This window comes from Oncorhynchus clarkii, unplaced genomic scaffold (assembly GCF_045791955.1).
Source record: "Oncorhynchus clarkii lewisi isolate Uvic-CL-2024 unplaced genomic scaffold, UVic_Ocla_1.0 unplaced_contig_1723_pilon_pilon, whole genome shotgun sequence".
Taxonomy (NCBI): Eukaryota; Metazoa; Chordata; class Actinopteri; order Salmoniformes; family Salmonidae; genus Oncorhynchus; species Oncorhynchus clarkii.
The window spans coordinates 77,142-105,000 of NW_027260956.1; the positions used below are offsets into that span (position 1 = coordinate 77,142).

Genomic DNA, 27,859 nt, shown 5'->3' on the forward strand with positions numbered 1-27,859 from the left:
CTGTTGGAAGAGGTAAAAAAATATATATAATGGCACTGAGACATGCCCATGAAACGACACATTTTTTAAAAATGTTGTTCGCACTTAAAATAAACTGTTTAGCAGAGGATGGTTTCGATCCATCGACCTCTGGGTTATGGGCCCAGCACGCTTCCGCTGCGCCACTCTGCTCTCAGCCACTTCAGAAAAGACTAGAACTCACAATCCATGGCTTAGGAGTCCAGTATCTTAGGCCACTGGGATACTGTGTAAACAGTATGACCTATACGAACTGTTGGAAGAGGTAAAAAAAAAATTATAATGGCACTGAGACATGCCCATGAAACGACACATTTTTAAAAAATGTTGTTCGCACTTAAAATGAACTGTTTAGCAGAGGATGGTTTCGATCCATCGACCTCTGGGTTACGGGCACAGCACACTTCCGCTGCGCCACTCTGCTCTCAGCCACTTCAGAAAAGACTAGAACTCACAATCCATGGCTTAGGAGTCCAGTGTCTTAGGCCACTGGGGTACTGTGTAAACAGTATGACCTATACGAACTGTTGGAAGAGGTTAAAAAAATGTATAATGGCACTGAGACATGCCCATGAAACGACACATTTAAAAAAAATGTTGTTCGCACTTAAAATAAACTGTTTAGCAGAGGATGGTTTCGATCCATCGACCTCTGGTTTACGGGCCCAGCACGCTTCCGCTGCGCCACTCTGCTTCCATCCACCACAGATGGGACTTGAACCCACAATCCCTGGGGCACTGGGGCACTGTCTACCTTTTGCAAATAGTACGAACTGATAGAAGCAGTAAAGACAATGTGTACTGGATAGCACTGAGACACTCAAATGAAATTTAGGATTCTAATTTCTGTTTGCGTTTCATTTTTGAAAAGAATCTGTTTAGCAGAGGATGGTTTCGATCCATCGACCTCTGGGTTATGGGCCCAGCACGCTTCCGCTACGCCACTCTGCTCTCAGCCACTTCAGAAAAGACTAGAACTCACAATCCATGGCTTAGGAGTCCAGTATCTTAGGCCACTGGGATACTGTGTAAACAGTATGACCTATACGAACTGTTGGAAGAGGTAAAAAAAAATTATAATGGCACTGAGACATGCCCATGAAACGACACATTTTTAAAAAATGTTGTTCGCACTTAAAATGAACTGTTTAGCAGAGGATGGTTTCGATCCATCGACCTCTGGGTTATGGGCCCAGCACGCTTCCGCTGCGCCACTCTGCTCTCAGCCACTTCAGAAAAGACTAGAACTCACAATCCATGGCTTAGGAGTCCAGTATCTTAGGCCACTGGGATACTGTGTAAACAGTATGACCTATACGAACTGTTGGAAGAGGTAAAAAAATATATATAATGGCACATGAAACGACACATTTTAAAAACATGTTGTTCGCACTTAAAATAAACTGTTTAGCAGAGGATGGTTTCGATCCATCGACCTCTGGGTTATGGGCCCAGCACGCTTCCGCTGCGCCACTCTGCTTTCATCCACCCCAGATGGGACTTGAACCCACAATCCCTGGCTTAGGAGTCCAGTGCCTTATCCATTAGGCCACTGTGGCACTTTCTACCTTTTGCAAATAGTACGAACTGATAGAAGCAGTAAAAACAATGTGTACTGGATAGCACTGAGACACGCAAATGAAATTTAGCTTTCTAATTTCTGTTTGCGTTTAATTTTTGAAAATAATCTGTTTAGCAGAGGATGGTTTCGATCCATTGACCTCTGGGTTATGGGCCCAGCACGCTTCCGCTGCGCCACTCTGCTCTCAGCCACTTCAGAAAAGACTAGAACTCAAAATCTTTGGCTTAGGAGTCCAGTATCTTAGGCCAATGGGATACTGTGTAAACAGTATGACCTATACGAACTGTTGGAAGAGGTAAAAAAATATATATATAATGGCACTGAGACATGCCCACGAAACGACACATTTTTAAAAAATGTTGTTCGCACTTAAAATAAACTGTTCAGCAGAGGATGGTTTCGATCCATCGACCTCTGGGTTATGGGCCCAGCACGCTTCCGCTGCGCCACTCTGCTCTCAGCCACTTCAGAAAAGACTAGAACTCACAATCCATGGCTTAGGAGTCCAGTATCTTAGGCCACTGGGATACTGTGTAAACAGTATGACCTATACGAACTGTTGGAAGAGGTAAAAAAATATATATAATGGCACTGAGACATGCCCATGAAACGACACATTTTTTAAAAATGTTGTTCGCACTTAAAATAAACTGTTTAGCAGAGGATGGTTTCAATCCATCGACCTCTGGGTTATGGGCCCAGCACGCTTCCGCTGCACCACTCTGCTTCCATCCACCCCAGATGGAACTTGAACCCACAATCCCTGGCTTAGGAGGTCAGTGCCTTATCCATTAGGTGTACTGTCTACCTTTTGCAAATAGTACGAACTGATAGAAGCAGTAAAAACAATGTGTACTGGATAGCACTGAGACACGCAAATGAAATTTAGCTTTCTAATTTCTGTTTGCGTTTCATTTTTGAAAATAATCTGTTTAGCAGAGGATGGTTTCGATCCATTGACCTCTGGGTTATTTGCCCAGCACGCTTCCGCTGCGCCACTCTGCTCTCAGCCACTTCAGAAAAGACTAGAACTCAAAATCTTTGGCTTAGGAGTCCAGTATCTTAGGCCACTGGGATACTGTGTAAACAGAATGACCTATACGAACTGTTGGAAGAGGTAAAAAAATATATATAATGGCACTGAGACATGCCCATGAAACGACAAATTTTTTAAAAATGTTGTTCGCACTTAAAATAAACTGTTTAGCAGAGGATGGTTTCGATCCATCGACCTCTGGGTTATGGGCACAGCACGCTTCCGCTGCGCCACTCTGCTCTCAGCCACTTCAGAAAAGACTAGAACTCACAATCCGTGGCTTAGGAGTCCAGTGTCTTAGGCCAATGGGATACTGTGTAAACAGTATGACCTATACGAACTGTTGGAAGAGGTAAACAAAAAATTATAATGGCACTGAGACATGCCCAGGAAACGACACATTTAAAAAAAATGTTGTTCGCACTTAAAATAAACTTTTTAGCAGAGGATGGTTTCTATCCATCGACCTCTGGGTTATGGGCCCAGCACGCTTCCGCTGTGCCACTCTGCTCTCAGCTACTTCAGAAAAGACTAGAACTCACAATCCATGGCTTAGGAGTCCAGTGTCTTAGGCCACTGGGGTACTGTGTAAACAGTATGACCTATACGAACTGTTGGAAGAGGTAAAAAAAAAATTATAATGGCACTGAGACATGCCCATGAAACGACACATTTAAAAAAAATGTTGTTCGCACTTAAAATAAGCTGTTTAGCAGAGGATGGTTTCGATCCATTGACCTCTGGGTTATGGGCCCAGCACACTTCAGCTGCGCCACTCTGCTCTCAGCAACTTCAGAAAAGACTAGAACTCACAATCCATGGCTTAGGAGTCCAGTGTCTTAGGCCACTGGGGTACTGTGTAAACAGTATGACCTATACGAACTGTTGGAAGAGGTTAAAAAAATGTATAATGGCACTGAGACATGCCCATGAAACGACACATTTAAAAAAAATGTTGTTCGCACTTAAAATAAGCTGTTTAGCAGAGGATGGTTTCGATCCATCGACCTCTGGGTTACGGGCCCAGCACGCTTCCGCTGCGCCACTCTGCTTCCATCCACCACAGATGGGACTTGAACCCACAATCCCTGGGGCACTGGGGCACTGTCTACCTTTTGCAAATAGTACGAACTGATAGAAGCAGTAAAGACAATGTGTACTGGATAGCACTGAGACACGCAAACGAAATTTAGCTTTCTAATTTCTGTTTGCGTTTCATTTTTGAAAAGAATCTGTTTGGCAGAGGATGGTTTCGATCCATCGACCTCTGGGTTATGGGCCCAGCACGCTTCCGCTGCGCCACTCTGCTCTCAGCCACTTCAGAAAAGACTAGAACTCACAATCCATGGCTTAGGAGTCCAGTGTCTTAGGCCACTGGGATACTGTGTAAACAGTATGACCTATACGAACTGTTGGAAGAGGTAAAAAACAAATTATAATGGCACTGAGACATGCCCATGAAACGACACATTTTTAAAAAATGTTGTTCGCACTTAAAATAAACTGTTTAGCAGAGGATGGTTTCGATCCACCGACCTCTGGGCCCTGCACGCTTCCGCTGCGCCACTCTGCTCTCATCCCCTTCAGAAAGACTAGAACTCACAATCCATTGCTTAGGAATCCAGTGTCTTAGGCCACTGGGATACTGTGTAAACAGTATGACCTATACGAACTGTTGGAAGACGTAAAAAAATATATATAATGGCACTGAGACATGCCCATGAAACGACACATTTTTTAAAAATGTTGTTCGCACTTAAAATAAACTGTTTAGCAGAGGATGGTTTCGATCCATCGACCTCTGGGTTATGGGCCCAGCACGCTTCCGCTGCGCCACTCTGCTCTCAGCCACTTCAGAAAAGACTAGAACTCACAATCCATGGCTTAGGAGTCCAGTGTCTTAGGCCACTGGGGTACTGTGTAAACAGTATGACCTATACGAACTGTTGGAAGAGGTTAAAAAAATGTATAATGGCACTGAGACATGCCCATGAAACGACACATTTAAAAAAAATGTTGTTCGCACTTAAAATAAACTGTTTAGCAGAGGATGGTTTCGATCCATCGACCTCTGGGTTACGGGCCCAGCACGCTTCCGCTGCGCCACTCTGCTTCCATCCACCACAGATGGGACTTGAACCCACAATCCCTGGGGCACTGGGGCACTGTCTACCTTTTGCAAATAGTACGAACTGATAGAAGCAGTAAAGACAATGTGTACTGGATAGCACTGACACACTCAAATGAAATTTAGGATTCTAATTTCTGTTTGCGTTTCATTTTTGAAAAGAATCTGTTTAGCAGAGGATGCTTTCGATCCATCGACCTCTGGGTTATGGGCCCAGCACGCTTCCTCTACGCCACTCTGCTCTAAGCCATTTCAGAAAAGACTAGAACTCACAATCCATGGCTTAGGAGTCCAGTATCTTAGGCCACTGGGATACTGTGTAAACAGTATGACCTATACGAACTGTTGGAAGAGGTAAAAAAATATATATAATGGCACATGAAACGACACATTTTTAAAAAATGTTGTTCGCACTTAAAATAAACTGTTTAGCAGAGGATGGTTTCGATCCATCGACCTCTGGGTTATGGGCCCAGCACGCTTCCGCTGCGCCACTCTGCTTCCATCCACCCCAGATGGGACTTGAACCCACAATCCCTGGATTAGGAGTCCAGTATCTTAGGCCACTGGGATACTGTGTAAACAGTATGACCTATACGAACTGTTGGAAGAGATAACAAAATATATATAATGGCACTGAGACATGCCCATGAAACGACACATTTTTTAAAAATATTGTTCGCACTTAAAATAAACTGTTTAGCAGAGGATGGTTTCGATCCATCAACCTCTGGGTTATGGGCCGAGCACGCTTCCGCAGCGCCACTCTGCTCTCACCCACTTCAGAAAAGACTAGAACTCAACGTCTTTGGCTTAGGAGTCCAGTATCTTAGGCCACTGGGATACTGTGTAAACAGTATGACCTATACGAACTGTTGGAAGAGGTAAAAATATATATATAATGGCACTGAGACCTGCCCATGAAACGACACATTTAAAAAAAATGTTGTTCTCACTTAAAATAAACTGTTTAGCAGAGGATGGTTTCAATCCATCAACCTCTGGGTTATGGGCCCAGCACGCTTCCGCTGCGCCACTCTGCTTCCATCCACCACAGACGGGACTTGAAACCACAATCCCTGGCTTAGGATGCCAGTGCCTTATCCATTAGGCCACTGGGGCACTGTCTACCTTTTGCAAATAGTACGAACTGATACAAGCAGTAAAAACAATGTGTACTGGATAGCACTGAGACGCGCAAATGAAATTTAGCTTTCTAATTTCTGTTTGCGTTTCATTTTTGAAAATAATCTGTTTAGCAGAGGATGGTTTCGATCCATCGACCTCTGGGTTATGGGCCCAGCACGCTTCCCCTGCGCCACTCTGCTCGCATCCACTTCAGAAAAGACTAGAACTCAAAATCTTTGGCTTAGGAGTCCAGTATCTTAGGCCACTGGGATACTGTGTAAACAGTATGACCTATACGAACTGTTGGAAGAGGTAAAAAAATATATATAATGGCACTGAGACATGCCCATGAAACGACACATTTTTTAAAAATGTTGTTCGCACTTAAAATGAACGATTTAGCAGAGGATGGTTTCGATCCATCGACCTCTGGGTTATGGGCCCAGCACGCTTCCGCTGCGCCACTCTGCTCTCAGCCACTTCAGAAAAGACTAGAACTCAAAATCTTTGGCTTAGGAGTCCAGTATCTTAGGCCACTGGGATACTGTGTAAACAGTATGACCTATACGAACTGTTGGAAGAGGTAAAAAAATATATATAATGGCACTGAGACATGCCCATGAAACGACACATTTTTTAAAAATGTTGTTCGCACTTAAAATGAACTGTTTAGCAGAGAATGGTTTCGATCCATCGACCTCTGGGTTATGGGCCCAGCACGCTTCCGCTGCGCCACTCTGCTCGCAGCCACTTCAGAAAAGACTAGAACTCACAATCCATGGCTTAGGAGTCCAGTATCTTAGGCCACTGGGATACTGTGTAAACAGTATGACCTATACGAACTGTTGGAAGAGGTAAAAAAATATATATAATGGCACTGAGACATGCCCATGAAACGACACATTTTTAAAAAATGTTGTTCGCACTTAAAATAAACTGTTTAGCAGAGGATGTTTCGATCCATCGACCTCTGGGTTATGGGCCCAGCACGCTTCCGCTGCGCCACTCTGCTCTCATCCGCTTCAGAAAAGACTAGAACTCACAATCCATTGCTTAGGAGTCTAGTGTCTTAGGCCACTGGGATACTGTGTAAACAGTATGACCTATACGAACTGTTGGAAGAGGTAAAAAAATATATATAATGGCACTGAGACATGCCCATGAAACGACACATTTTTTAAAAATGTTGTTCGCACTTAAAATAAACTGTTTAGCAGAGGATGGTTTCGATCCATCGACCTCTGGGTTATGGGCCCAGCACGCTTCCGCTGCGCCACTCTGCTATCAGCCACTTCAGAAAAGACTAGAACTCACAATCCATGGCTTAGGAGTCCAGTATCTTAGGCCACTGGGATACTGTGTAAACAGTATGACCTATACGAACTGTTGGAAGAGGTAAAAAAAAAAATATAATGGCACTGAGACATTATGCCCATGAAACGACATATTTTTTAAAAATGTTGTTCGCACTTAAAATGAACTGTTTAGCAGAGAATGGTTTCGATCCATCGACCTCTGGGTTATGGGCCCAGCACGCTTCCGCTGCGCCACTCTGCTCTCAGCCACTTCAGAAAAGACTAGAACTCACAATCCATGGCTTAGGAGTCCAGTATCTTAGGCCACTGGGATACTGTGTAAACAGTATGACCTATACGAACTGTTGGAAGAGGTAAAAAAAAATTATAATGGCACTGAGACATTATGCCCATGAAACAACATATTTTTTAAAAATGTTGTTCGCACTTAAAATGAACTGTTTAGCAGAGAATGGTTTCGATCCATTGACCTCTGGGTTATGGGCCCAGCACGCTTCCGCTGCGCCACTCTGCTCGCAGCCACTTCAGAAAAGACTAGAACTCACAATCCATGGCTTAGGAGTCCAGTATCTTAGGCCACTGGGATACTGTGTAAACAGTATGACCTATACGAACTGTTGGAAGAGGTAAAAAAAATATATATAATGGCACTGAGACATGCCCATGAAACGACACATTTTTAAAAAATGTTGTTCGCACTTAAAATAAACTGTTTAGCAGAGGATGGTTTCGATCCATCGACCTCTGGGTTATGGGCCCAGCACGCTTCCGCTGCGCCACTCTGCTCTCAGCCACTTCAGAAAAGACTAGAACTCACAATCCATTGCTTAGGAGTCTAGTGTCTTAGGCCACTGGGATACTGTGTAAACAGTATGACCTATACGAACTGTTGGAAGAGGTAAAAAAATATATATAATGGCACTGAGACATGCCCATGAAACGACACATTTTTTAAAAATGTTGTTCGCACTTAAAATAAACTGTTTAGCAGAGGATGGTTTCGATCCATCGACCTCTGGGTTATGGGCCCAGCACGCTTCCGCTGCGCCACTCTGCTATCAGCCACTTCAGAAAAGACTAGAACTCACAATCCATGGCTTAGGAGTCCAGTATCTTAGGCCACTGGGATACTGTGTAAACAGTATGACCTATACGAACTGTTGGAAGAGGTAAAAAAAAATATATAATGGCACTGAGACATTATGCCCATGAAACGACATATTTTTAAAAAATGTTGTTCGCACTTAAAATGAACTGTTTAGCAGAGAATGGTTTCGATCCATCGACCTCTGGGTTATGGGCCCAGCACGCTTCCGCTGCGCCACTCTGCTCGCAGCCACTTCAGAAAAGACTAGAACTCAAAATCTTTGGCTTAGGAGTCCAGTATCTTAGGCCACTGGGATACTGTGTAAACAGTATGACCTATACGAACTGTTGGAAGAGGTAAAAAAATATATATAATGGCACTGAGACATGCCCATGAAACGACACATTTTTTAAAAATGTTGTTCGCACTTAAAATGAACTGTTTAGCAGAGGTTGGTTTCGATCCATTGACCTCTGGGTTATGGGCCCAGCACGCTTCCGCTGCGCCACTCTGCTCGCAGCCACTTCAGAAAAGACTAGAACTCATAATCCATGGCTTAGGAGTCCAGTATCTTAGGCCACTGGGATACTGTGTAAACAGTATGACCTATACGAACTGTTGGAAGAGGTAAAAAAAAAATTATAATGGCACTGAGACATTATGTCCATGAAACGACACATTTTTTAAAAATGTTGTTCGCACTTAAAATGAACTGTTTAGCAGAGGATGGTTTCGATCCATCGACCTCTGGGTTATGGGCCCAGCACGCTTCCGCTGCGCCTCTCTGCTATCAGCCACTTCAGAAAAGACTAGAACTCACAATCCATGGCTTAGGAGTCCAGTATCTTAGGCCACTGGGATACTGTGTAAACAGTATGACCTATACGAACTGTTGGAAGAGGTAAAAAAATATATATAATGGCACTGAGACATTATGCCCATGAAACGACATATTTTTTTAAAATGTTGTTCGCACTTAAAATGAACTGTTTAGCAGAGAATGGTTTCGATCCATCGACCTCTGGGTTATGGGCCCAGCACGCTTCCGCTGCGCCACTCTGCTCTCAGCCACTTCAGAAAAGACTAGAACTCACAATCCATGGCTTAGGAGTCCAGTATCTTAGGCCACTGGGCTACTGTGTAAACAGTATGACCTATACGAACTGTTGGAAGAGGTAAAAAAAAATTATAATGGCACTGAGACATTATGCCCATGAAACGACATATTTTTTAAAAATGTTGTTCGCACTTAAAATGAACTGTTTAGCAGAGAATGGTTTCGATCCATCGACCTCTGGGTTATGGGCCCAGCACGCTTCCGCTGCGCCACTCTGCTCTCAGCCACTTCAGAAAAGACTAGAACTCACAATCCATGGCTTAGGAGTCCAGTATCTTAGGCCACTGGGATACTGTGTAAACAGTATGACCTATACGAACTGTTGGAAGAGGTAAAAAAATATATATAATGGCACTGAGACATGACCATGAAACGACACATTTTTTAAAAATGTTGTTCGCACTTAAAATAAACTGTTTAGCAGAGGATGTTTCGATCCATCGACCTCTGGGTTATGGGCCCAGCACGCTTCCGCTGCGCCACTCTGCTCTCATCCGCTTCAGAAAAGACTAGAACTCACAATCCATTGCTTAGGAGTCTAGTGTCTTAGGCCACTGGGATACTGTGTAAACAGTATGACCTATACGAACTGTTGGAAGAGGTAAAAAAATATATATAATGGCACTGAGACATTATGCCCATGAAACGACACATTTTTTAAAAATGTTGTTCGCACTTAAAATGAACTGTTTAGCAGAGAATGGTTTCGATCCATCGACCTCTGGGTTATGGGCCCAGCACGCTTCCGCTGCGCCACTCTGCTCTCAGCCACTTCAGAAAAGACTAGAACTCACAATCCATGGCTTAGGAGTCCAGTATCTTAGGCCACTGGGATACTGTGTAAACAGTATGACCTATACGAACTGTTGGAAGAGGTAAAAAAATATATATAATGGCACTGAGACATGACCATGAAACGACACATTTTTTAAAAATGTTGTTCGCACTTAAAATAAACTGTTTAGCAGAGGATGGTTTCGATCCATCGACCTCTGGGTTATGGGCCCAGCACGCTTCCGCTGCGCCACTCTGCTCTCAGCCACTTCAGAAAAGACTAGAACTCACAATCCATGGCTTAGGAGTCCAGTGTCTTAGGCCACTGGGATACTGTGTAAACAGTATGACCTATACGAACTGTTGGAAGAGGTAAAAAAATATATATAATGGCACTGAGACATTATGCCCATGAAACGACAAATTTTTTAAAAATGTTGTTCGCACTTAAAATAAACTGTTTAGCAGAGGATGGTTTCGATCCATTGACCTCTGGGTTATGGGCCCAGCACGCTTCCGCTGCGCCACTCTGCTCGCAGCCACTTCAGAAAAGACTAGAACTCACAATCCATGGCTTAGGAGTCCAGTATCTTAGGCCACTGGGATACTGTGTAAACAGTATGACCTATACGAACTGTTGGAAGAGGTAAAAAAATATATATAATGGCACTGAGACATGCCCATGAAACGACACATTTTTTAAAAATGTTGTTCGCACTTAAAATAAACTGTTTAGCAGAGGATGGTTTCGATCCATCGACCTCTGGGTTATGGGCCCAGCACGCTTCCGCTGCGCCACTCTGCTATCAGCCACTTCAGAAAAGACTAGAACTCACAATCCATGGCTTAGGAGTCCAGTGTCTTAGGCCACTGGGATACTGTGTAAACAGTATGACCTATACGAACTGTTGGAAGAGGTAAAAAAATATATATAATGGCACTGAGACATTATGCCCAAGAAACGACACATTTTTTAAAAATGTTGTTCGCACTTAAAATAAACTGTTTAGCAGAGGATGGTTTCGATCCATTGACCTCTGGGTTATGGGCCCAGCACGCTTCCGCTGCGCCACTCTGCTCGCAGCCACTTTAGAAAAGACTAGAACTCACAATCCATGGCTTAGGAGTCCAGTATCTTAGGCCACTGGGATACTGTGTAAACAGTATGACCTATACGAACTGTTGGAAGAGGTAAAAAAAAATATATAATGGCACTGAGACATGCCCATGAAACGACACATTTTTTAAAAATGTTGTTCGCACTTAAAATAAACTGTTTAGCAGAGGATGGTTTCGATCCATCGACCTCTGGGTTATGGGCCCAGCACGCTTCCGCTGCGCCACTCTGCTATCAGCCACTTCAGAAAAGACTAGAACTCACAATCCATGGCTTAGGAGTCCAGTATCTTAGGCCACTGGGATACTGTGTAAACAGTATGACCTATACGAACTGTTGGAAGAGGTAAAAAAAAATATATAATGGCACTGAGACATTATGCCCATGAAACGACATATTTTTTAAAAATGTTGTTCGCACTTAAAATGAACTGTTTAGCAGAGAATGGTTTCGATCCATCGACCTCTGGGTTATGGGCCCAGCACGCTTCCGCTGCGCCACTCTGCTCGCAGCCACTTCAGAAAAGACTAGAACTCACAATCCATGGCTTAGGAGTCCAGTATCTTAGGCCACTGGGATACTGTGTAAACAGTATGACCTATACGAACTGTTGGAAGAGGTAAAAAAAAATTATAATGGCACTGAGACATTATGCCCATGAAACGACATATTTTTTAAAAATGTTGTTTGCACTTAAAATGAACTGTTTAGCAGAGAATGGTTTCGATCCATCGACCTCTGGGTTATGGGCCCAGCACGCTTCCGCTGCGCCACTCTGCTCTCAGCCACTTCAGAAAAGACTAGAACTCACAATCCATGGCTTAGGAGTCCAGTATCTTAGGCCACTGGGATACTGTGTAAACAGTATGACCTATACGAACTGTTGGAAGAGGTAAAAAAAAAATTATAATGGCACTGAGACATTGAACTGTTTAGCAGAGGATGGTTTCGATCCATCGACCTCTGGGTTATGGGCCCAGCACGCTTCCGCTGCGCCACTCTGCTCTCATCCGCTTCAGAAAAGACTAGAACTCACAATCCATTGCTTAGGAGTCTAGTGTCTTAGGCCACTGGGATACTGTGTAAACAGTATGACCTATACGAACTGTTGGAAGAGGTAAAAAAATATATATAATGGCACTGAGACATGCCCATGAAACGACACATTTTTTAAAAATGTTGTTCGCACTTAAAATAAACTGTTTAGCAGAGGATGGTTTCGATCCATCGACCTCTGGGTTATGGGCCCAGCACGCTTCCGCTGCGCCTCTCTGCTATCAGCCACTTCAGAAAAGACTAGAACTCACAATCCATGGCTTAGGAGTCCAGTATCTTAGGCCACTGGGATACTGTGTAAACAGTATGACCTATACGAACTGTTGGAAGAGGTAAAAAAATATATATAATGGCACTGAGACATTATGCCCATGAAACGACATATTTTTTTAAAATGTTGTTCGCACTTAAAATGAACTGTTTAGCAGAGAATGGTTTCGATCCATCGACCTCTGGGTTATGGGCCCAGCACGCTTCCGCTGCGCCACTCTGCTCTCAGCCACTTCAGAAAAGACTAGAACTCACAATCCATGGCTTAGGAGTCCAGTATCTTAGGCCACTGGGCTACTGTGTAAACAGTATGACCTATACGAACTGTTGGAAGAGGTAAAAAAAAATTATAATGGCACTGAGACATTATGCCCATGAAACGACATATTTTTTAAAAATGTTGTTCGCACTTAAAATGAACTGTTTAGCAGAGAATGGTTTCGATCCATCGACCTCTGGGTTATGGGCCCAGCACGCTTCCGCTGCGCCACTCTGCTCTCAGCCACTTCAGAAAAGACTAGAACTCACAATCCATGGCTTAGGAGTCCAGTATCTTAGGCCACTGGGATACTGTGTAAACAGTATGACCTATACGAACTGTTGGAAGAGGTAAAAAAATATATATAATGGCACTGAGACATGACCATGAAAAGACACATTTTTTAAAAATGTTGTTCGCACTTAAAATAAACTGTTTAGCAGAGGATGTTTCGATCCATCGACCTCTGGGTTATGGGCCCAGCACGCTTCCGCTGCGCCACTCTGCTCTCATCCGCTTCAGAAAAGACTAGAACTCACAATCCATTGCTTAGGAGTCTAGTGTCTTAGGCCACTGGGATACTGTGTAAACAGTATGACCTATACGAACTGTTGGAAGAGGTAAAAAAATATATATAATGGCACTGAGACATGCCCATGAAACGACACATTTTTTAAAAATGTTGTTCGCACTTAAAATAAACTGTTTAGCAGAGGATGTTTCGATCCATCGACCTCTGGGTTATGGGCCCAGCACGCTTCCGCTGCGCCACTCTGCTCTCATCCGCTTCAGAAAAGACTAGAACTCACAATCCATTGCTTAGGAGTCTAGTGTCTTAGGCCACTGGGATACTGTGTAAACAGTATGACCTATACGAACTGTTGGAAGAGGTAAAAAAATATATATAATGGCACTGAGACATTATGCCCATGAAACGACACATTTTTTAAAAATGTTGTTCGCACTTAAAATGAACTGTTTAGCAGAGAATGGTTTCGATCCATCGACCTCTGGGTTATGGGCCCAGCACGCTTCCGCTGCGCCACTCTGCTCTCAGCCACTTCAGAAAAGACTAGAACTCACAATCCATGGCTTAGGAGTCCAGTATCTTAGGCCACTGGGATACTGTGTAAACAGTATGACCTATACGAACTGTTGGAAGAGGTAAAAAAATATATATAATGGCACTGAGACATGACCATGAAACGACACATTTTTTAAAAATGTTGTTCGCACTTAAAATAAACTGTTTAGCAGAGGATGGTTTCGATCCATCGACCTCTGGGTTATGGGCCCAGCACGCTTCCGCTGCGCCACTCTGCTCTCAGCCACTTCAGAAAAGACTAGAACTCACAATCCATGGCTTAGGAGTCCAGTGTCTTAGGCCACTGGGATACTGTGTAAACAGTATGACCTATACGAACTGTTGGAAGAGGTAAAAAAAAATATATAATGGCACTGAGACATTATGCCCATGAAACGACAAATTTTTTAAAAATGTTGTTCGCACTTAAAATAAACTGTTTAGCAGAGGATGGTTTCGATCCATTGACCTCTGGGTTATGGGCCCAGCACGCTTCCGCTGCGCCACTCTGCTCGCAGCCACTTCAGAAAAGACTAGAACTCACAATCCATGGCTTAGGAGTCCAGTATCTTAGGCCACTGGGATACTGTGTAAACAGTATGACCTATACGAACTGTTGGAAGAGGTAAAAAAATATATATAATGGCACTGAGACATGCCCATGAAACGACACATTTTTTAAAAATGTTGTTCGCACTTAAAATAAACTGTTTAGCAGAGGATGGTTTCGATCCATCGACCTCTGGGTTATGGGCCCAGCACGCTTCCGCTGCGCCACTCTGCTATCAGCCACTTCAGAAAAGACTAGAACTCACAATCCATGGCTTAGGAGTCCAGTATCTTAGGCCACTGGGATACTGTGTAAACAGTATGACCTATACGAACTGTTGGAAGAGGTAAAAAAATATATATAATGGCACTGAGACATTATGCCCATGAAACGACATATTTTTTTAAAATGTTGTTCGCACTTAAAATGAACTGTTTAGCAGAGAATGGTTTCGATCCATCGACCTCTGGGTTATGGGCCCAGCACGCTTCCGCTGCTCCACTCTGCTCTCAGCCACTTCAGAAAAGACTAGAACTCACAATCCATGGCTTAGGAGTCCAGTATCTTAGGCCACTGGAATACTGTGTAAACAGTATGACCTATACGAACTGTTGGAAGAGGTAAAAAAATATATATAATGGCACTGAGACATGACCATGAAACGACACATTTTTTAAAAATGTTGTTCGCACTTAAAATAAACTGTTTAGCAGAGGATGGTTTCGATCCATCGACCTCTGGGTTATGGGCCTAGCACGCTTCCGCTGCGCCACTCTGCTCTCAGCCACTTCAGAAAAGACTAGAACTCACAATCCATGGCTTAGGAGTCCAGTGTCTTAGGCCACTGGGATACTGTGTAAACAGTATGACCTATACGAACTGTTGGAAGAGGTAAAAAAATATATATAATGGCACTGAGACATTATGCCCAAGAAACGACACATTTTTTAAAAATGTTGTTCGCACTTAAAATAAACTGTTTAGCAGAGGATGGTTTCGATCCATTGACCTCTGGGTTATGGGCCCAGCACGCTTCCGCTGCGCCACTCTGCTCGCAGCCACTTTAGAAAAGACTAGAACTCACAATCCATGGCTTAGGAGTCCAGTATCTTAGGCCACTGGGATACTGTGTAAACAGTATGACCTATACGAACTGTTGGAAGAGGTAAAAAAATATATATAATGGCACTGAGACATGCCCATGAAACGACACATTTTTTTAAAATGTTGTTCGCACTTAAAATAAACTGTTTAGCAGAGGATGGTTTCGATCCATCGACCTCTGGGTTATGGGCCCAGCACGCTTCCGCTGCGCCACTCTGCTATCAGCCACTTCAGAAAAGACTAGAACTCACAATCCATGGCTTAGGAGTCCAGTGTCTTAGGCCACTGGGATACTGTGTAAACAGTATGACCTATACGAACTGTTGGAAGAGGTAAAAAAATATATATAATGGCACTGAGACATTATGCCCATGAAACGACAAATTTTTTAAAAATGTTGTTCGCACTTAAAATAAACTGTTTAGCAGAGGATGGTTTCGATCCATTGACCTCTGGGTTATGGACCCAGCACGCTTCCGCTGCGCCACTCTGCTCGCAGCCACTTCAGAAAAGACTAGAACTCACAATCCATGGCTTAGGAGTCCAGTATCTTAGGCCACTGGGATACTGTGTAAACAGTATGACCTATACGAACTGTTGGAAGAGGTAAAAAAATATATATAATGGCACTGAGACATGCCCATGAAACGACACATTTTTTAAAAATGTTGTTCGCACTTAAAATGAACTGTTTAGCAGAGAATGGTTTCGATCCATCGACCTCTGGGTTATGGGCCCAGCACGCTTCCGCTGCTCCACTCTGCTCTCAGCCACTTCAGAAAAGACTAGAACTCACAATCCATGGCTTAGGAGTCCAGTATCTTAGGCCACTGGAATACTGTGTAAACAGTATGACCTATACGAACTGTTGGAAGAGGTAAAAAAATATATATAATGGCACTGAGACATGACCATGAAACGACACATTTTTTAAAAATGTTGTTCGCACTTAAAATAAACTGTTTAGCAGAGGATGGTTTCGATCCATCGACCTCTGGGTTATGGGCCTAGCACGCTTCCGCTGCGCCACTCTGCTCTCAGCCACTTCAGAAAAGACTAGAACTCACAATCCATGGCTTAGGAGTCCAGTGTCTTAGGCCACTGGGATACTGTGTAAACAGTATGACCTATACGAACTGTTGGAAGAGGTAAAAAAATATATATAATGGCACTGAGACATTATGCCCAAGAAACGACACATTTTTTAAAAATGTTGTTCGCACTTAAAATAAACTGTTTAGCAGAGGATGGTTTCGATCCATTGACCTCTGGGTTATGGGCCCAGCACGCTTCCGCTGCGCCACTCTGCTCGCAGCCACTTTAGAAAAGACTAGAACTCACAATCCATGGCTTAGGAGTCCAGTATCTTAGGCCACTGGGATACTGTGTAAACAGTATGACCTATACGAACTGTTGGAAGAGGTAAAAAAATATATATAATGGCACTGAGACATGCCCATGAAACGACACATTTTTTTAAAATGTTGTTCGCACTTAAAATAAACTGTTTAGCAGAGGATGGTTTCGATCCATCGACCTCTGGGTTATGGGCCCAGCACGCTTCCGCTGCGCCACTCTGCTATCAGCCACTTCAGAAAAGACTAGAACTCACAATCCATGGCTTAGGAGTCCAGTGTCTTAGGCCACTGGGATACTGTGTAAACAGTATGACCTATACGAACTGTTGGAAGAGGTAAAAAAATATATATAATGGCACTGAGACATTATGCCCATGAAACGACAAATTTTTTAAAAATGTTGTTCGCACTTAAAATAAACTGTTTAGCAGAGGATGGTTTCGATCCATTGACCTCTGGGTTATGGACCCAGCACGCTTCCGCTGCGCCACTCTGCTCGCAGCCACTTCAGAAAAGACTAGAACTCACAATCCATGGCTTAGGAGTCCAGTATCTTAGGCCACTGGGATACTGTGTAAACAGTATGACCTATACGAACTGTTGGAAGAGGTAAAAAAATATATATAATGGCACTGAGACATGCCCATGAAACGACACATTTTTTAAAAATGTTGTTCGCACTTAAAATAAACTGTTTAGCAGAGGATGGTTTCGATCCATCGACCTCTGGGTTATGGGCCCAGCACGCTTCCGCTGCGCCACTCTGCTATCAGCCACTTCAGAAAAGACTAGAACTCACAATCCATGGCTTAGGAGTCCAGTATCTTAGGCCACTGGGATACTGTGTAAACAGTATGACCTATACGAACTGTTGGAAGAGGTAAAAAAATATATATAATGGCACTGAGACATTATGCCCATGAAACGACATATTTTTTTAAAATGTTGTTCGCACTTAAAATGAACTGTTTAGCAGAGAATGGTTTCGATCCATCGACCTCTGGGTTATGGGCCCAGCACGCTTCCGCTGCTCCACTCTGCTCTCAGCCACTTCAGAAAAGACTAGAACTCACAATCCATGGCTTAGGAGTCCAGTATCTTAGGCCACTGGAATACTGTGTAAACAGTATGACCTATACGAACTGTTGGAAGAGGTAAAAAAATATATATAATGGCACTGAGACATGACCATGAAACGACACATTTTTTAAAAATGTTGTTCGCACTTAAAATAAACTGTTTAGCAGAGGATGGTTTCGATCCATCGACCTCTGGGTTATGGGCCTAGCACGCTTCCGCTGCGCCACTCTGCTCTCAGCCACTTCAGAAAAGACTAGAACTCACAATCCATGGCTTAGGAGTCCAGTGTCTTAGGCCACTGGGATACTGTGTAAACAGTATGACCTATACGAACTGTTGGAAGAGGTAAAAAAATATATATAATGGCACTGAGACATTATGCCCAAGAAACGACACATTTTTTAAAAATGTTGTTCGCACTTAAAATAAACTGTTTAGCAGAGGATGGTTTCGATCCATTGACCTCTGGGTTATGGGCCCAGCACGCTTCCGCTGCGCCACTCTGCTCGCAGCCACTTTAGAAAAGACTAGAACTCACAATCCATGGCTTAGGAGTCCAGTATCTTAGGCCACTGGGATACTGTGTAAACAGTATGACCTATACGAACTGTTGGAAGAGGTAAAAAAATATATATAATGGCACTGAGACATGCCCATGAAACGACACATTTTTTTAAAATGTTGTTCGCACTTAAAATAAACTGTTTAGCAGAGGATGGTTTCGATCCATCGACCTCTGGGTTATGGGCCCAGCACGCTTCCGCTGCGCCACTCTGCTATCAGCCACTTCAGAAAAGACTAGAACTCACAATCCATGGCTTAGGAGTCCAGTATCTTAGGCCACTGGGATACTGTGTAAACAGTATGACCTATACGAACTGTTGGAAGAGGTAAAAAAAAATATATAATGGCACTGAGACATTATGCCCATGAAACGACATATTTTTTAAAAATGTTGTTCGCACTTAAAATGAACTGTTTAGCAGAGAATGGTTTCGATCCATCGACCTCTGGGTTATGGGCCCAGCACGCTTCCGCTGCGCCACTCTGCTCGCAGCCACTTCAGAAAAGACTAGAACTCACAATCCATGGCTTAGGAGTCCAGTATCTTAGGCCACTGGGATACTGTGTAAACAGTATGACCTATACGAACTGTTGGAAGAGGTAAAAAAAAATATATAATGGCACTGAGACATTATGCCCATGAAACGACATATTTTTTAAAAATGTTGTTCGCACTTAAAATGAACTGTTTAGCAGAGAATGGTTTCGATCCATCGACCTCTGGGTTATGGGCACAGCACGCTTCCGCTGCACCACTCTGCTTCCATCCACCCCAGATGGGACTTGAACCCACAATCCCTGGCTTAGGAGGCCAGTGCCTTATCCATTAGGCCACTGGGGCACTGTCTACCTTTTGCAAATAGTACGAACTGATACAAGCAAGTAAAAACAATGTGTACTGGATAGCACTGAGACACGCAAATTAAATTTAGCTTTCTAATTTCTGTTTGCGTTTCATTTTTGATAATAATCTGATTAGCAGAGGATGTTTTTGAGCCATCGACCTCTGGGTTATGGGCCCAGCACGCTTCCGCTGCGCCACTCTGCTCTCAGCCACTTCAGAAAAGACTAGAACTCACAATCCATGGCTTAGGAGTCCAGCATCTTAGGCCACTGGGATACTGTGTAAACAGTATGACCTATACGAACTGTTGGAAGAGGTAAAAAAATATATATAATGGCACTGAGACATGACCATGAAACGACACATTTTTTAAAAATGTTGTTCGCACTTAAAATAAACTGTTTAGCAGAGGATGGTTTCGATCCATCGACCTCTGGGTTATGGGCCCAGCACGCTTCCGCTGCGCCACTCTGCTCTCAGCCACTTCAGAAAAGACTAGAACTCACAATCCATGGCTTAGGAGTCCAGTATCTTAGGCCACTGGGATACTGTGTAAACAGTATGACCTATACGAACTGTTGGAAGAGGTAAAAAAATATATATAATGGCACTGAGACATTATGCCCATGAAACGACACATTTTTTAAAAATGTTGTTCGCACTTAAAATAAACTGTTTAGCAGAGGATGGTTTCGATCCATTGACCTCTGGGTTATGGGCCCAGCACGCTTCCGCTGCGCCACTCTGCTCGCAGCCACTTCAGAAAAGACTAGAACTCACAATCCATGGCTTAGGAGTCCAGTATCTTAGGCCACTGGGATACTGTGTAAACAGTATGACCTATACGAACTGTTGGAAGAGGTAAAAAAATATATATAATGGCACTGAGACATGCCCATGAAACGACACATTTTATAAAAATGTTGTTGCACTTAAAATAAACTGTTTAGCAGAGGATGGTTTCGATCCATCGACCTCTGGGTTATGGGCCCAGCACGCTTCCGCTGCGCCACTCTGCTATCAGCCACTTCAGAAAAGACTAGAACTCACAATCCATGGCTTAGGAGTCCAGTATCTTAGGCCACTGGGATACTGTGTAAACAGTATGACCTATACGAACTGTTGGAAGAGGTAAAAAAATATATATAATGGCACTGAGACATGCCCATGAAACGACACATTTTTTAAAAATGTTGTTCGCACTTAAAATAAACTGTTTAGCAGAGGATGGTTTCGATCCATCGACCTCTGGGTTATGGGCCCAGCACGCTTCCGCTGCGCCACTCTGCTATCAGCCACTTCAGAAAAGACTAGAACTCACAATCCATGGCTTAGGAGTCCAGTATCTTAGGCCACTGGGATACTGTGTAAACAGTATGACCTATACGAACTGTTGGAAGAGGTAAAAAAATATATATAATGGCACTGAGACATTATGCCCATGAAACGACATATTTTTTTTAAATGTTGTTCGCACTTAAAATGAACTGTTTAGCAGAGAATGGTTTCGATCCATCGACCTCTGGGTTATGGGCCCAGCACGCTTCCGCTGCTCCACTCTGCTCTCAGCCACTTCAGAAAAGACTAGAACTCACAATCCATGGCTTAGGAGTCCAGTATCTTAGGCCACTGGAATACTGTGTAAACAGTATGACCTATACGAACTGTTGGAAGAGGTAAAAAAATATATATAATGGCACTGAGACATGACCATGAAACGACACATTTTATAAAAATGTTGTTGCACTTAAAATAAACTGTTTAGCAGAGGATGGTTTCGATCCATCGACCTCTGGGTTATGGGCCCAGCACGCTTCCGCTGCGCCACTCTGCTATCAGCCACTTCAGAAAAGACTAGAACTCACAATCCATGGCTTAGGAGTCCAGTATCTTAGGCCACTGGGATACTGTGTAAACAGTATGACCTATACGAACTGTTGGAAGAGGTAAAAAAATATATATAATGGCACTGAGACATGCCCATGAAACGACACATTTTTTAAAAATGTTGTTCGCACTTAAAATAAACTGTTTAGCAGAGGATGGTTTCGATCCATCGACCTCTGGGTTATGGGCCCAGCACGCTTCCGCTGCGCCACTCTGCTATCAGCCACTTCAGAAAAGACTAGAACTCACAATCCATGGCTTAGGAGTCCAGTATCTTAGGCCACTGGGATACTGTGTAAACAGTATGACCTATACGAACTGTTGGAAGAGGTAAAAAAATATATATAATGGCACTGAGACATTATGCCCATGAAACGACATATTTTTTTAAAATGTTGTTCGCACTTAAAATGAACTGTTTAGCAGAGAATGGTTTCGATCCATCGACCTCTGGGTTATGGGCCCAGCACGCTTCCGCTGCTCCACTCTGCTCTCAGCCACTTCAGAAAAGACTAGAACTCACAATCCATGGCTTAGGAGTCCAGTATCTTAGGCCACTGGAATACTGTGTAAACAGTATGACCTATACGAACTGTTGGAAGAGGTAAAAAAATATATATAATGGCACTGAGACATGACCATGAAACGACACATTTTTTAAAAATGTTGTTCGCACTTAAAATAAACTGTTTAGCAGAGGATGGTTTCGATCCATCGACCTCTGGGTTATGGGCCTAGCACGCTTCCGCTGCGCCACTCTGCTCTCAGCCACTTCAGAAAAGACTAGAACTCACAATCCATGGCTTAGGAGTCCAGTGTCTTAGGCCACTGGGATACTGTGTAAACAGTATGACCTATACGAACTGTTGGAAGAGGTAAAAAAATATATATAATGGCACTGAGACATTATGCCCAAGAAACGACACATTTTTTAAAAATGTTGTTCGCACTTAAAATAAACTGTTTAGCAGAGGATGGTTTCGATCCATTGACCTCTGGGTTATGGGCCCAGCACGCTTCCGCTGCGCCACTCTGCTCGCAGCCACTTTAGAAAAGACTAGAACTCACAATCCATGGCTTAGGAGTCCAGTATCTTAGGCCACTGGGATACTGTGTAAACAGTATGACCTATACGAACTGTTGGAAGAGGTAAAAAAATATATATAATGGCACTGAGACATGCCCATGAAACGACACATTTTTTAAAAATGTTGTTCGCACTTAAAATAAACTGTTTAGCAGAGGATGGTTTCGATCCATCGACCTCTGGGTTATGGGCCCAGCACGCTTCCGCTGCGCCACTCTGCTATCAGCCACTTCAGAAAAGACTAGAACTCACAATCCATGGCTTAGGAGTCCAGTATCTTAGGCCACTGGGATACTGTGTAAACAGTATGACCTATACGAACTGTTGGAAGAGGTAAAAAAAAATATATAATGGCACTGAGACATTATGCCCATGAAACGACATATTTTTTAAAAATGTTGTTCGCACTTAAAATGAACTGTTTAGCAGAGAATGGTTTCGATCCATCGACCTCTGGGTTATGGGCCCAGCACGCTTCCGCTGCGCCACTCTGCTCGCAGCCACTTCAGAAAAGACTAGAACTCACAATCCATGGCTTAGGAGTCCAGTATCTTAGGCCACTGGGATACTGTGTAAACAGTATGACCTATACGAACTGTTGGAAGAGGTAAAAAAAAATTATAATGGCACTGAGACATTATGCCCATGAAACGACATATTTTTTAAAAATGTTGTTTGCACTTAAAATGAACTGTTTAGCAGAGAATGGTTTCGATCTATCGACCTCTGGGTTATGGGCCCAGCACGCTTCCGCTGCGCCACTCTGCTCTCAGCCACTTCAGAAAAGACTAGAACTCACAATCCATGGCTTAGGAGTCCAGTATCTTAGGCCACTGGGATACTGTGTAAACAGTATGACCTATACGAACTGTTGGAAGAGGTAAAAAAAAAATTATAATGGCACTGAGACATTGAACTGTTTAGCAGAGGATGGTTTCGATCCATCGACCTCTGGGTTATGGGCACAGCACGCTTCCGCTGCACCACTCTGCTTCCATCCACCCCAGATGGGACTTGAACCCACAATCCCTGGCTTAGGAGGCCAGTGCCTTATCCATTAGGCCACTGGGGCACTGTCTACCTTTTGCAAATAGTACGAACTGATACAAGCAAGTAAAAACAATGTGTACTGGATAGCACTGAGACACGCAAATTAAATTTAGCTTTCTAATTTCTGTTTGCGTTTCATTTTTGATAATAATCTGATTAGCAGAGGATGTTTTTGAGCCATCGACCTCTGGGTTATGGGCCCAGCACGCTTCCGCTGCGCCACTCTGCTCTCAGCCACTTCAGAAAAGACTAGAACTCACAATCCATGGCTTAGGAGTCCAGCATCTTAGGCCACTGGGATACTGTGTAAACAGTATGACCTATACGAACTGTTGGAAGAGGTAAAAAAATATATATAATGGCACTGAGACATGACCATGAAACGACACATTTTTTAAAAATGTTGTTCGCACTTAAAATAAACTGTTTAGCAGAGGATGGTTTCGATCCATCGACCTCTGGGTTATGGGCCCAGCACGCTTCCGCTGCGCCACTCTGCTCTCAGCCACTTCAGAAAAGACTAGAACTCACAATCCATGGCTTAGGAGTCCAGTATTTTAGGCCACTGGGATACTGTGTAAACAGTATGACCTATACGAACTGTTGGAAGAGGTAAAAAAATATATATAATGGCACTGAGACATTATGCCCATGAAACGACATATTTTTTTAAAATGTTGTTCGCACTTAAAATGAACTGTTTAGCAGAGAATGGTTTCGATCCATCGACCTCTGGGTTATGGGCCCAGCACGCTTCCGCTGCTCCACTCTGCTCTCAGCCACTTCAGAAAAGACTAGAACTCACAATCCATGGCTTAGGAGTCCAGTATCTTAGGCCACTGGAATACTGTGTAAACAGTATGACCTATACGAACTGTTGGAAGAGGTAAAAAAATATATATAATGGCACTGAGACATGACCATGAAACGACACATTTTTTAAAAATGTTGTTCGCACTTAAAATAAACTGTTTAGCAGAGGATGGTTTCGATCCATCGACCTCTGGGTTATGGGCCTAGCACGCTTCCGCTGCGCCACTCTGCTCTCAGCCACTTCAGAAAAGACTAGAACTCACAATCCATGGCTTAGGAGTCCAGTGTCTTAGGCCACTGGGATACTGTGTAAACAGTATGACCTATACGAACTGTTGGAAGAGGTAAAAAAATATATATAATGGCACTGAGACATTATGCCCAAGAAACGACACATTTTTTAAAAATGTTGTTCGCACTTAAAATAAACTGTTTAGCAGAGGATGGTTTCGATCCATTGACCTCTGGGTTATGGGCCCAGCACGCTTCCGCTGCGCCACTCTGCTCGCAGCCACTTTAGAAAAGACTAGAACTCACAATCCATGGCTTAGGAGTCCAGTATCTTAGGCCACTGGGATACTGTGTAAACAGTATGACCTATACGAACTGTTGGAAGAGGTAAAAAAATATATATAATGGCACTGAGACATGCCCATGAAACGACACATTTTTTAAAAATGTTGTTCGCACTTAAAATAAACTGTTTAGCAGAGGATGGTTTCGATCCATCGACCTCTGGGTTATGGGCCCAGCACGCTTCCGCTGCGCCACTCTGCTATCAGCCACTTCAGAAAAGACTAGAACTCACAATCCATGGCTTAGGAGTCCAGTATCTTAGGCCACTGGGATACTGTGTAAACAGTATGACCTATACGAACTGTTGGAAGAGGTAAAAAAAAATATATAATGGCACTGAGACATTATGCCCATGAAACGACATATTTTTTAAAAATGTTGTTCGCACTTAAAATGAACTGTTTAGCAGAGAATGGTTTCGATCCATCGACCTCTGGGTTATGGGCCCAGCACGCTTCCGCTGCGCCACTCTGCTCGCAGCCACTTCAGAAAAGACTAGAACTCACAATCCATGGCTTAGGAGTCCAGTATCTTAGGCCACTGGGATACTGTGTAAACAGTATGACCTATACGAACTGTTGGAAGAGGTAAAAAAAAATTATAATGGCACTGAGACATTATGCCCATGAAACGACATATTTTTTAAAAATGTTGTTTGCACTTAAAATGAACTGTTTAGCAGAGAATGGTTTCGATCTATCGACCTCTGGGTTATGGGCCCAGCACGCTTCCGCTGCGCCACTCTGCTCTCAGCCACTTCAGAAAAGACTAGAACTCACAATCCATGGCTTAGGAGTCCAGTATCTTAGGCCACTGGGATACTGTGTAAACAGTATGACCTATACGAACTGTTGGAAGAGGTAAAAAAAAAATTATAATGGCACTGAGACATTGAACTGTTTAGCAGAGGATGGTTTCGATCCATCGACCTCTGGGTTATGGGCACAGCACGCTTCCGCTGCACCACTCTGCTTCCATCCACCCCAGATGGGACTTGAACCCACAATCCCTGGCTTAGGAGGCCAGTGCCTTATCCATTAGGCCACTGGGGCACTGTCTACCTTTTGCAAATAGTACGAACTGATACAAGCAAGTAAAAACAATGTGTACTGGATAGCACTGAGACACGCAAATTAAATTTAGCTTTCTAATTTCTGTTTGCGTTTCATTTTTGATAATAATCTGATTAGCAGAGGATGTTTTTGAGCCATCGACCTCTGGGTTATGGGCCCAGCACGCTTCCGCTGCGCCACTCTGCTCTCAGCCACTTCAGAAAAGACTAGAACTCACAATCCATGGCTTAGGAGTCCAGCATCTTAGGCCACTGGGATACTGTGTAAACAGTATGACCTATACGAACTGTTGGAAGAGGTAAAAAAATATATATAATGGCACTGAGACATGACCATGAAACGACACATTTTTTAAAAATGTTGTTCGCACTTAAAATAAACTGTTTAGCAGAGGATGGTTTCGATCCATCGACCTCTGGGTTATGGGCCCAGCACGCTTCCGCTGCGCCACTCTGCTCTCAGCCACTTCAGAAAAGACTAGAACTCACAATCCATGGCTTAGGAGTCCAGTATTTTAGGCCACTGGGATACTGTGTAAACAGTATGACCTATACGAACTGTTGGAAGAGGTAAAAAAATATATATAATGGCACTGAGACATTATGCCCATGAAACGACACATTTTTTAAAAATGTTGTTCGCACTTAAAATAAACTGTTTAGCAGAGGATGGTTTCGATCCATCGACCTCTGGGTTATGGGCCCAGCAGGCTTCCGCTGCGCCACTCTGCTATCAGCCACTTCAGAAAAGACTAGAACTCACAATCCATGGCTTAGGAGTCCAGTATCTTAGGCCACTGGGATACTGTGTAAACAGTATGACCTATACGAACTGTTGGAAGAGTTAAAAAAATATATATAATGGCACTGAGACATGCCCATGAAACGACACATTTTTAAAAAATGTTGTTCGCACTTAAAATAAACTGTTTAGCAGAGGATGTTTCGATCCATCGACCTCTGGGTTATGGGCCAAGCAAGCTTCCGCTGCTCCACTCTGCTCTCATCCGCTTCAGAAAAGACTAGAACTCACAATCCATTGCTTAGGAGTCTAGTGTCTTAGGCCACTGGGATACTGTGTAAACAGTATGACCTATACGAACTGTTGGAAGAGGTAAAAAAATATATATAATGGCACTGAGACATGCCCATGAAACGACACATTTTTTAAAAATGTTGTTCGCACTTAAAATAAACTGTTTAGCAGAGGATGGTTTCGATCCATCGACCTCTGGGTTATGGGCCCAGCACGCTTCCGCTGCGCCACTCTGCTCTCAGCCACTTCAGAAAAGACTAGAACTCAAAATCTTTGGCTTAGGAGTCCAGTATCTTAGGCCACTGGGATGCTGTGTAAACAGTATGACCTATACGAACTGTTGGAAGAGGTAAAAAAATATATATAATGGCACTGAGACATGCCCATGAAACGACACATTTTTTAAAAATGTTGTTCGCACTTAAAATGAACTGTTTAGCAGAGGATGGTTTCGATCCATCGACCTCTGGGTTATGGGCCCAGCACGCTTCCGCTGCGCCACTCTGCTCTCAGCCACTTCAGAAAAGACTAGAACTCACAATCCATGGCTTAGGAGTCCAGTATCTTAGGCCACTGGGATACTGTGTAAACAGTATGACCTATACGAACTGTTGGAAGAGGTAAAAAAATATATATAATGGCACTGAGACATGACCATGAAAAGACACATTTTTTAAAAATGTTGTTCGCACTTAAAATAAACTGTTTGGCAGAGGATGGTTTCGATCCATTGACCTCTGGGTTATGGGCCCAGCACGCTTCCGCTGCGCCACTCTGCTCGCAGCCACTTCAGAAAAGACTAGAACTCACAATCCATGGCTTAGGAGTCCAGTATCTTAGGCCACTGGGATACTGTGTAAACAGTA

The 27,859-nt window shown here is 43.3% G+C and overlaps 5 non-coding genes across 5 annotated transcripts; all 5 read right to left on the reverse strand.

Annotated features, from left to right (window-relative positions):
* Window positions 1–3,616: 3,616 nt before the first annotated feature.
* trnat-cgu (transfer RNA threonine (anticodon CGU)) lies at window positions 3,617–3,688 on the reverse strand. The gene has a single exon. It is a non-coding gene; the product is annotated as a tRNA-Thr (tRNA).
* Window positions 3,689–4,677: 989 nt separating this feature from the next.
* trnat-cgu (transfer RNA threonine (anticodon CGU)) lies at window positions 4,678–4,749 on the reverse strand. The gene has a single exon. It is a non-coding gene; the product is annotated as a tRNA-Thr (tRNA).
* Window positions 4,750–19,396: 14,647 nt separating this feature from the next.
* trnar-ccu (transfer RNA arginine (anticodon CCU)) lies at window positions 19,397–19,469 on the reverse strand. Its single transcript has one exon. It is a non-coding gene; the product is annotated as a tRNA-Arg (tRNA).
* A 3,976-nt stretch (window positions 19,470–23,445) lies between these two features.
* On the reverse strand, window positions 23,446–23,518 carry trnar-ccu (transfer RNA arginine (anticodon CCU)). Its single transcript has one exon. It is a non-coding gene; the product is annotated as a tRNA-Arg (tRNA).
* Window positions 23,519–25,864: 2,346 nt separating this feature from the next.
* On the reverse strand, window positions 25,865–25,937 carry trnar-ccu (transfer RNA arginine (anticodon CCU)). Its single transcript has one exon. It is a non-coding gene; the product is annotated as a tRNA-Arg (tRNA).
* Between the last annotated feature and the right edge of the window lie 1,922 nt (window positions 25,938–27,859).